The sequence below is a fragment of the Electrophorus electricus genome, chromosome 13 (assembly GCF_013358815.1).
Source record: "Electrophorus electricus isolate fEleEle1 chromosome 13, fEleEle1.pri, whole genome shotgun sequence".
Lineage (NCBI taxonomy): Eukaryota > Metazoa > Chordata > Actinopteri > Gymnotiformes > Gymnotidae > Electrophorus > Electrophorus electricus.
This window is the reverse complement of record NC_049547.1, coordinates 1,656,065-1,664,686: the sequence shown is the minus strand read 5'-3', so window position 1 is coordinate 1,664,686 and position 8,622 is coordinate 1,656,065. Positions and strand designations below refer to the sequence as shown.

General features: G+C 46.0%; 1 long non-coding RNA gene across 1 annotated transcript in view; it reads left to right on the top strand.

The window, feature by feature from the left end:
- Positions 1-4,385: 4,385 nt before the first annotated feature.
- Positions 4,386-8,622, top strand: part of LOC113589874 — a 4,866-nt gene continuing 629 nt past the window's right edge. The window contains exons 1-2 of the long non-coding RNA XR_003412043.2: positions 4,386-4,867; positions 8,375-8,622. The exon at positions 8,375-8,622 is cut by the window's right edge and continues 165 nt beyond it. This is a non-coding gene — a long non-coding RNA (uncharacterized LOC113589874). The remainder of the gene's footprint in view (positions 4,868-8,374) is intronic.

Genomic DNA, 8,622 nt, shown 5'->3' with positions numbered 1-8,622 from the left:
ACTCTCAGGGCAGTCCGGTAAGGTCCACACAACGTGATGATGCGCCTGTAGACACACAAAAGGCACGGATACACAAAAACAGATGCCCCTACACACACACACACACACATAAGGCGCAGTAACGTGTGTTCTTGCGGGGAAGTGCTCTTTATTATCCATTGAGAATAACTGAAAAGGAGCAGTGATGAAACAAACAAACACCCCCCCCCCCCCCAAAATGCAATTTCTGGCATGAAGACAACGTAGCGGACCACAGACCTGATGCTCTTTGAACGTCGCTACGTTGTCTTGCATTTTGCTCTCACTTCCTCTGTTCCGTCTGTGTCACCGTCATCAACATTATCAACGATAATCAACATTATCAACAATAATCAACATTATCAACAATCTTTTCCTCTCCTTTCACCTCTTAGCGTAACGTTTCCTGTCCTGTTCTGATTGTCTGTTGGCCTCTTTTGATTGTCCTTGTTGATGGAACAAAATCAAACATGTCTGATGACAAAAATAAACCCCCAACGGTGAGCGGTTGGGCGTCCAGCTGTCTGGTTCTAGCACGACAGCGGATGGTTGGTGTTTATCAACAGCAGTGGAAGACCCGAACCCTAAGCCTAACGTCAGTACGGGCCGGGCTGGGCTGGGCCGAGCTCACAGGTTCCAGCTAACTCCTCTACACGCAGTGATGTCATATGGAGTATTTGCAGTTTTGATCCCCCCGTATTCCGCCATGAGTGATCGCCATGGCTACTTGTGATGTCTCTATTCCTGAAAAAAAAAAAGCAGGAACAAGACTCTGGTTTTTCAAGAGGTGTGTTTTGTTCAACTCTCTCACCCTCTGTCTTTTTTCTCTCTATCCATCCCTCTCTCTTAGTCCCTTTCTCTCTCTCTTGCTCTCTCTTTTTGTTCACCCCTCAAAAAAAACCTTTCTCTTTGACGGTGTGAAGCTTGTAAGTATGCAGCCAGAAGAGTGTAACCATGGTGATGTGGTAGAGAAGTGGTCGTTGTGGGAATGTGTTCTGAGGGGTAGGAGGATTGGTTGATGAGCCTTTGTTTGTTTCTATGATTATGCCTATCTTCCCTCCCTTTGTGTCTCTCTTTCTCCATCACTGAGTCAGCTCCAACAACCTCCTCCTCTAAGGTTCGTGGCAGTGAGGCATTGAGTGTTTTTTTCAAGCTGCCTCCAGGATTTTCCTGAAATAAATGATAAATTACTCAGACTTTCAGGACCACCACGAGTGGCTCCTATGTGCTGAGGTGTTTGACTCATCAAACATTTTGTCTGTGTCCAGTTCATTAAGATGCTCCCTCGTGTCTCACAGATCTGTTCCCGTCGCCGACTGCGTGTTGCCGTGTCTGACTGATTTGGTGTAATTGGTGTAATTCTATACCAGGATGATCTGCTATATTTATGTATGCTGCCCTCAGGCATCACAGACCACCACGAGCCTCAAACCCATCTCCTCACCAATCACTCCCATAATCAATAAACACTCTGCATTTAATCACTTTCCGATCAGTGCCATAGTCAATCCCTGCTGTGAGAGGAACGGCTCTCCGGAGGGGTTTGGGTTGTTTCCGCAACACTGGGACTGAGTAGACACGACAGCATTGCCAGCAGCTCACTTAAGCAAATTTGCAGGACTTCACTCTCTCTCTCTCTCTCTCTCTCTCATCTTACCCTGTGGGCGATGTGGGTGTGTAAGGATTTGGAAGCGCCTAAACCTGGGGTCCCAAAAACATTCCTAAAAATACCAAGCAGACAGGACGTTCCGCTGTTAAAGTTCAGGACGGGACCAGTGGCGTGACACACCTGCTGCTCCGGGTTCCATTTCCTACCAGGGATCCTAATTTATCCAACATTATCACATTAGACATTAGCCTCCAAAACCTGGACAGGGTGATTTATTAGACCACGAAGCACACGTCCTGCCAGCATGTCCATTATGGAAATGTACTCACACTCTGTCCAGAAGCACAATCCAGAAATACACAAAATTCTGTAGTTAAGTATAACACTGCTTCTGCATGAGCCTGTTTCAGAATGAGACAACAGATTACTCTGAGGCTGTAGTTCAGTAATAAACTATAGTTCAGTATGATGTATAGCTCAGTCTGAGGTATATTTCAGTCTGAGGTATATTTCAGTCTGAGGTATAGATCAGTGTGAGGTATAGATCAGTGTGAGGTATAGTTCAGTCTGAGGTATAGTTCAGTGTGAGGTATAGATCTGTATGAGGTATAGCTCAGTCTGAGGTATAGTTCAGACTGTTGAAGGTGAGTTGCGTGATGTGCTGTGTATGTGATAGCTACGCTCTGCTGAAGACAGGCATCCAGACGTCACCCAGTCAATAACTGAGTGCAAGAGATTAGTCCTGTTGTCATGGTAACCATTTGACGGAAGTCCGACTGGCCATGGTGACCGACTTATTTCAAAATCACCTCCTGCATGAGCTAAAGATATCTGTTCTCTCATTCTCTCTCAATCTCTGTTTGTGTCTGTGTCTGTATTTTTGCTTGTTGTGCACACACATACACACTCACACTAACCCATTCAGAGCTGAGCTTTGCCCCACCTATACAACAATAACGTCTCCTGTACATACTGCTGGAGATACCCTGAACCCACGTGGACGGAAGCTGTAGGTCCTTAAAATACTTCCACATATTAGTCTTGAGCACAGGAATAGTCACAGATTTACTGTGGGTTTAGGGTTAGAGTTGGGGTCGGGTTGGGGTTAGGGTTAGAGTTAGGGTTGGGTTTAGGGTTAGGGTTAGGCTTAGATTTGCAGTTGGGTTTATGGTTAAGGTTAGGGTTAAAGTTGGGTTTGGGTTAGGGTTAGGGTTAGGCTTAGAGTTGGGGTTGAGTTGGGATTAGGGTTAGAGTTGGGGTTGGGTTTAGGGTTAGGTTTAGAATTGGGGTTGGGTTTAGGGTTAGGGTTAGGTTTAGAATTGGGGTTGGGTTTAGGGTTAGGGTTAGGCTTAGAGTTGAGGTTGGGTTTAGGATAAGGGGCACCCAGGTAGCCTACAAAAACAGACTGCTGGTAAGATAGCTTGTAACGGAACATGGGTAATGGAGGTACATTTTCAGAGCGCGTTCTGATCTCATGCCATGTTATGTTGTCAGAATGGTTACAGGTTCAGAATAATTACTTTAATCAAAAACACAATCAGTGTTAATAAAAGCATTCAAATGGAAAATATATCCCATATGAATAAAATTACAATGTAAACATATAAGGGCAAATTTTTGATTCTGTCATAATGGCAACTACCATTACCTGGCTGGCTAAGACTCGAGAAATAAAGATTAGTAATTATAGTCGAATGATTTTAAATGTATTACCCATCTGGTCGACCCGGTGATTTGAGTAATTTGGCCGTTCTGGTTGGCCGGATATGTAGACATTCATGGCCCGTAATCGTGAGCTATGTGACGTAATGGAAGCCACCCTCTAGGAACATGGAAGAACAGGGTAGTCATGTTGACGAATGGCACATGTGCTTCACATGGCCTTTATAAAAATGTATTTTAAACCTATTCTGAATAAGTTTCTATTTTTATTTTTGTACGGTGTATTCAGCCAACAGGACAAAGTAGGTCTATTCCTACCAGCTATTTCAGAAACACGCCATCACAGGGAAAAAGAAAACATTGGAAGGTATGTTCTTTTGTGTGTGTGTGTGTGTGTGTGTGTCAGTGAGAGGTGGCACTTAGACTGCTAGGGTATTAACTTGGGAAGTTCCTGATTTGATTACCAGATGCCTGACCAGGACGTCTGTGATGGTCCAGTTACCTGCTCCAGTGTTTTCACACACCAGCTATCTCCAGGTCTGAGTTGCTTGGCCTATAATCTCCCAGCATGGTCCGGGTCTCTTTAGTGCCTGGGGTTAGAGTAGCAGGGTTAGATTTCTTTCGGATTCAGGGTTGGGATTAGAATTTGAGTTCGTGGTTGTGTGTGTGACAGTGTGGGTTTGGACATGTCGCCCTGATCAGGAAGAGAGAGTCAGGGAGCACAGCTATGCTACTGCTGCTGTTTCAGTAGATACACGCTCTCTGTCACAGTACAGGGTGTGTGTGTGTGTGTGTGTGTGTGTGTGTGTAATCGATGGCTTCAGGCTGAAGGTACTCCCTCACGTCCAGACTCCTTGGTTAAAAACACACAAATGCCTAAAAAGAGCACACACACACACACACACACACACACACACACACACACACACACACACACACACACACACACACACACACACAAATCTTATTAACAGCAATCATTCGTTCCCTCTCCTCTTTCATTTTGCCTCTCTCCTCCTTTCTCAAATACCCACCTCTTTCTCTCTCTTTCTCTCTCTCCTCTCCCTCTCTCTCTCTCCCTCTCTCTCTGCTCTCTCCCTCTCTCTCTCTCTCTCTCTCTCTCTCTCTCTCTTTCTCCCTCTCTCTCCCTCTCTCCTCTGTTGATCCCCCCCTCTTCTGTCTAAGCAGGTTTAGTTATAAGCAGCTGTGTTTCTCTTCTTCTATCATCCCTCTCTTTTTATCCTCTTATTTTGATGCTGTTATTTCTGCTCCCCCCTCCTCTCTCGTTCTCCCTCCACACCCTGTCCTGGGGAGTAATGCAAACGCGGGCAACGAGCGCTTGGAGTGAAAAACACGCTCTCTCTCGCGCTCTCTCGTTCTCACACGCGAGCGCTTTCGGAGGAGCGTGCCTTTTGCGAGCCCCGGCTGGCGCTGTGATGGGATTGTGGGGCGGATCGTGCTCCTCTGTGCTGGACTAAGTGGAGTTTGGAAGAGCGGCTCCACACTGTCAGCATGAGCGAGGAAGTCAAGGAAAAGAGCGGCTCCAAGACCCCGCACCGCAAGAAGAAAGGAAAGAAGGTAAACAGCAACTCAACTCTCCTTCTCTCTCCTTCTCGCCATCACTTCCTTTGGCTTTTTGGGGCAGGTTTAGAGTGCAAACTTGTTTGGTTGGTTGTTTGTTTTTTATTGATAGATTGAAGGGAGTGCAAAATTGCTTTTGGTCTGATTTTTGATTAATGATGGTTATTAATCTTGAGCTAATGTTGCACAGATGTTACTGCGCCTGTCATGTCCCCTGTTACATCATGGTGGACCTCAATTCGTGAGCTCCAGAATGAAAAGTCTATGGAAGAGAATGCATCCTCATTGTGTGTGTGTCTGTGTGTGTGTGTGTGTGTGTGTGTGTGTGTGGTCTGTCATGTCTTTTATGCGATTATAGCTTGCTTTGGTGTGTTTGGTGTGGTGTGTGTTGTGTGTGGTGTGTTTGGTGGGTGGTGTGTTTGAGCAATGCCAGGGTGAGGTCAGGACTCTGGCTTTTAGCTTGATGATAATGATATTGATTTATACTGGTTGATACTAGCTGATACTGGTTGATACTGATTTATACTGGTTGAAACATGAGGCATATTAACAGAATTTTGGACTTTTTTATACTTTAGGACTTATTTATATGTATGGGAAAGCAAGAAATGCTTCCTTATGTGGAATAATCGTGTATGTGTGTGTGTGTCTGTTTTCTGAGTGCCTGACAACATTCTTAAGCATTTCAATAATTATTAGTGAGGAATTCAGAAACTTCCTTTAACAAAAGCACACACCCGCTCATCCACACAAATTCCTCACTTTGACCTCTGTGACATGTAGCCCATACACAGATGAGAACTAACTTACCTGTTTTTTATTAGTGGGTTCATAGCCAATGTTTTTACATAAACGTAATGCTGTCAGGCACATGGTGTGCATGTGCGTGTGTGTGTGTTTGTGTGTGTGTGTGTGTGTGTTTCCATTTTACTGTTTAAATTACATTCTCAGGGTGTAAATCTGATGTTTTTTTGCTCTCAGCCCAGAGGACACACACACACACACACACACACACGCACACACACACACACACTGCAATTAAAGAGCTTTTCTGCAATTTACCAATGGCTCCTCTGATCTCAGCTTGTCCTGTGCGTGCGTGTCCATACGTGCATGGTGCACCTAGGCAGGGTTTAGGCTACACTGGGTCACATGGTGCACCTGGGCGGGGTTTAGGTTACACTGGGTCATATGCTTTGTTATTCTACTATCCCTAGACACTTCTATTGTTAACACGAACTATTTCAGCCATTCATGGCATTAAGTTCAGATTTTTTCGACACTGTGTAGCTGGGTGTCCCTGACCCGATGGCGCATATGCATTAAGTCCGACCCTGGAAGAGGACTTGGGCTTCCTCACCATACTACCATCTCCTTGGTCAAGGATGGATGTGAACTAAGCAAATAGTCTTGCTACGCGTGTAAGGGGTGGGCTTTAGGGCTGTCACTCAAGATGTAATCACAGCATGATGGACTGAACCACTTAGCACAAGAAAAGGGTGAAGACTGTGTCAAATATAAAAGGTGAGGCTCATATGAAGATACACAGAGAAAGGCTGGTTTCCTTTAGAAAAAACCCCCCAACAAAGATTCCATTATGTGTGCTTGTGTGTGTTTGTGTGTGTGTGTGTGTGTGTGTGTATGGGTGTGGGTGTTAGTCTATATGAGGTACTCATGTGTATGTTCATGTGCAAGTGTGTGCATGTATGGTGGCATGGATTCCAGCTCCAGCAAGAGATAACCATGACAGATGTGTTAATGATTGTAGCCATGGCAACAAGAGTGGAGCACGAAAGAACGAGCGAAAGAAGTAGAAAGAAAAACATGGTGAGAGAGAGAGAGAGAGAGAGAGAGAGAGAGAGAGAGAGAGAGAGGGTGGTACTGATTCTAAACATTTTAGAACAAGAGTATTTCAGATTGGCAGAAAGCATAGTGATGGATGAAAATTTCTGTCGTTCCTAGTCTCTCATGTCTTCATCCTCTCTTCTTTTATTTTCTTTCTCCGCCCTCGCGCTCTCCTTCCCTCTTTGCTCTAGATCTGTTCCTCATCATTAATGGGTAGCCGGCCCAGTTGCCATTGGTTACGGTAAAAAAGCAGTCAACCTATCACATGCGTGCCCGTCAGTCTCAACTCTCCTAGCGACCATGGCACTGTCTCTAGGGTGAAACTCCTAGCAACCTCGGTGATGTCGCCACCATATTTCTTGCAGTGCCGTCCACTTTTGGACACAATGTCAGTCAGAGAGGCAGAGAAATGTCGACTCAGGCAAAACAATGAGCCCTGACTCTCTTTTGCTGTGTGTGTGGATTTCAGGGTGTGTGATGGTACATTTGGGTGTGGCATGGGAATCGTGATGATTCTCCTTTCCACACACACACTCACACACACACACACACACACACACACACACACACACACACACACACACACACACGGATCAGTCTTGAAAACTGTGAGAGAATGAGAGAAGACAAGTGGGGGGGGGCTGGGTGTGTCCATTTAATTGTGTATGTGTGTGTGTGTGTATGCGTATGTGTGTGGGGGGGGGTGTAGGTCCATTTGTGTGTGTGGAGGGCCAGAGCAAAAATATTTAAAGGATGTCAGCAGTGATAAATATCCTAAAACGGAAAGGTAATGATGTAAACCACACCTGATCCTTACTGAACCACACCTGCTCCAGTCCTTACTGAACCACACCTAATCCTTACTGAACCACACCTGCTTCAGTCCTTACTGAACCACACCTAATCCTTACTGAACCACACCTGCTCCAGTCCTTACTGAACCACACCTAATCCTTACTGAACCACACCTGCTCCAGTCCTTATTGAACCACACCTAATCCTTACTGAACCACACCTGCTTCAGTCCTTACTGAACCACACCTAATCCTTACTGAACCACACCTGCTCCAGTCCTTACTGAACCACACCTGATCCTTACTGAACCACACCTGCTTCAGTCCTTACTGAACCACACCTAATCCTTACTGAACCACACCTGCTCCAGTCCTTACTGAACCACACCTAATCCTTACTGAACCACACCTGCTTCAGTCCTTACTGAACCACACCTAATCCTTACTGAACCACACCTGCTCCAGTCCTTACTGAACCACACCTAATCTTTACTGAACCACACCTGGTCCAGTCCTTATTGAACCACACCTAATCCTTACTGAACCACACCTGCTTCAGTCCTTACTGAACCACACCTGATCCTTATTGAACCACACCTGATCCTTACTGAACCACACCTGGTCCTTACTGAACCACACCTGGTCCGGTCCTTACTCAACCTGCCTCCCTGACATCGCTACTAGCACTAGGAACCATCTGGAGCACTTGATGTCTCAGAGTTTGAGAGAGAGATAGAGGGGGGGGGGGAGAGAGGGGGGGGTATTCTCTCTGGGCTTTTGTGGGGGATTGTCCTCCTGCTGCTGTTATTGTGGTTGTTTGTCTCATGAGGAGCTAATACTTGCTTTGCCGTTCCTCCTCCTCTAGAGCAGCTGTTCTGGAACAGGTCCGTGCAGGTTCTGGAAACCCCTCGAACACACAGAGGTGTGAGAGGAGGAGGCAGAGAGGAGTCCCAGAGGAGTGAGGGGAGGAGGCAGAGAGGAGTCCCAGAGGAGTGAGGGGAGGAGGCAGAGAGGAGTCCCAGAGGAGGTGAAGCCGGAGGCAGCTTTCCTTGATATGCCATCAAACTGACACTTCCTGCCTTGGTTTCCAACATCATTGCAGCATAATAGCTA